Raw genomic sequence first — 2,601 nt, forward strand, 5'->3', positions numbered from 1 at the left:
GGCAGACGCCGTGTCTCAGGCAGAGTAAGCATGTGGCCTAGGGCGCACGACACTTTGGGGGACGGGGGCGGGGGCACGAAAATCTTCTAACTTGTAAAGTCAGAAGAAAACAGTGAACTCTTAAGATTAAAGAAAATGTTTTGACTATTTTCTTACATCAGAACAAAAGTGAATTTTTAGGACCCACGAAAATTATCGATTTTTATTTTATTTTTTAAATGAGGAAGGGCCCCACGAAGGGAAAAGTGCTTAGATTCCACGAAATTTTTAATGAAGCCCTGCGGAAGGGGGAACCGTTAAATCATTTATCACACACAAAATGTTCAGAGCTATAAATGCATGGTCTAGGCGAGTTTATGAGGGTATGTAAAGGGGCAGTAACTTATTAAGACCTAAAGTCTGAGACCTAAAGGATGAGGGTAAAGGAGGGGAATACTCAGAAAAGAATGACAGTGGGAGGCACAGCAAGAGGCCCACCATTGGTGGATTTGAGAAAGAACCCCAGGGTAGGGATGGGATGGGAGAGGTTGGGCTGGGGATGGCAAGACAGGAGGATGAAGATTTGAAAAGGAGACACATGCAGAATTTTGGAGCCAGGATAAGGATTTTGGATTTTGTTTCAAGTGTAATTGGAAGCCACTGAAGGGTTTTTAGCAAAGGAGTAACTTGACTTTTGTTGGCTCAAGGCCCAGTCCCAGGTTTAACCAGTTTGCAGGGGGACACCAGTAAGTGAATATTCTTAGCAAAAGTGGAGAGTATAGGGTCAGAAATAGTGAAATGCTGGTTAATACTATGCCCAGACACATCAGATACATTAAATGATCAAGTTTGAGAATATAAGGAAGAGAGCTGCCTCTTACCTCATTTAAACTACAGTCTTGGAATTGCACACGGTGTGGGATCTAAAATTGACTGTGCAAGCTGAAACCATTCAAAGTGATCTTAATAATCAATGGGAAAATTATATTTGTTCCAGGACCTCTCAAAATTGTCAAAACGTTAAAAGCCCTCTTACTGTCAGTTATAAAGTATACAGGAAAATGAAAAATAATGAAACTAATATCTATTTAGCACACTGTAATTTAAAATATTAGAAAGATTGGAAATCAAAGTATTTTCTTTCTTTGTAAAAACTTCCCAAGAGTAGTTTGAACAATAACATGATAGAGCACTCATCTTTTCAGTGCCTTAGCCAATTGTTATACTCCTAAGTTTGAAACAGCTTCCAACATTTTATTTTTTGCTCTTTAATTTTGTAAAATATCTCCAGGAGTTTCTCCAATATGAAATTTTCGCCAGTAGTACTTTGGGGTATTTTCATATTTTTTGTCATAACCACTTTCGTCATTTATATCAATAAATTCACTTTCACTAAATTCCTCTGGCTGCTTATCTAGTCTATCAGATGTTGTTACTGTCAATATTCTCACAGTCAGCTCTTTCTTCTTTAACTCCATTTATTTTTGAGTCAACTTTCACTTTCAGTGTTATGTCATTTATGGTTTCTTTTCTACATTCTCATCTTTTTTTTTTTTTTTTTTTTTTTTTTTTTGCCAATTCCCTCTTTCAGTTACCCATTTTTGTAAAAATGTCACTTGGGTTTATCACTAGGAGATAAGGAGATAAAACAATCATACACTTTACTGTCTGTGCTTAAACTGAGTAAGGGATCTGCAGTGATGGTCACTGACAAACTTTGAAAGAAATGACATGATCTATACACTGATCATGATGTGCATCTGATTTGTGGACTGAAGAGCTATTTGTCATTTATGCTTTATGTGATTATTCACAGTTAATATTCTATGGTAACTGAAATCTGAACTATGTTGATGGGCACTGGTGTTAACTAAACTGTATTTGATTCGAGATTTGTGTATATTGGAATCATGAAAAGTGAGAACTACCTGTACTCTAAAATGGCAAGAGTTTCAGATGTGAGGGAAGATAGGCAAGGAGAATAGAAGTTCATTCTATATTAAATAAGGCCTCTGTCTGGCTGCTTGTTTGTCTATGTGAACCTGTCTGTGTGTCAGCATTACATTGGTCCCATGCACTTAATTTTTAAAAGTACAGTTAAAAGATATTTATGATGTGTGCTCTCTTGGTAAATATATTAGTCATTGATTTTGATTTCTGGTTCAAGATTACTTTCAACAGATTAACATATTCATTCATTTATTTGTTCATCTGTACCCAGGACATAATTGGAGCTCAATAAAAAATTGTTGAATGAATGAATGTTGACCTCCACTATCTAAAGAGAAAAGTTTGAAAGAGACTAACTTCACAGATTCATTTTGAGAAACACATTTATTTATGCACTTAGATCATTTTTAAAGATCCTAAATTCCAAAATATTTCTGAAAATTATCATAAATACTTTTCTCCTGGACCCGGGGGAAATCAAATAAGCTTTTATTTTTGTGCATTCTTTAGCTAAAAAACAATTATATAGAATCATTTTCATTCATAGAAATAGAGATATATTTTTGTAATCTAAAAAATATTTTCTTTTATGCTTGTCCTAATGTTCTTTTTGTAATATTTTTATTGTTAAATATAATGTATAGAGTATTTCATAAAATATGAACATATAGT

The 2,601-nt window shown here is 34.6% G+C and overlaps 1 protein-coding gene across 4 annotated transcripts in view; it reads right to left on the reverse strand.

Annotated features, from left to right (window-relative positions):
* SEMA4F (ssemaphorin 4F) overlaps positions 1-2,601 on the reverse strand; it is a 26,141-nt gene that overhangs the window by 23,297 nt on the left and 243 nt on the right. The gene's annotated exons all lie outside the window — the stretch shown is intronic.

Source organism: Pteropus vampyrus, unplaced genomic scaffold (genome assembly GCF_000151845.1).
Source record: "Pteropus vampyrus isolate Shadow unplaced genomic scaffold, Pvam_2.0 Scaffold37, whole genome shotgun sequence".
Classification (NCBI taxonomy): domain Eukaryota; kingdom Metazoa; phylum Chordata; class Mammalia; order Chiroptera; family Pteropodidae; genus Pteropus; species Pteropus vampyrus.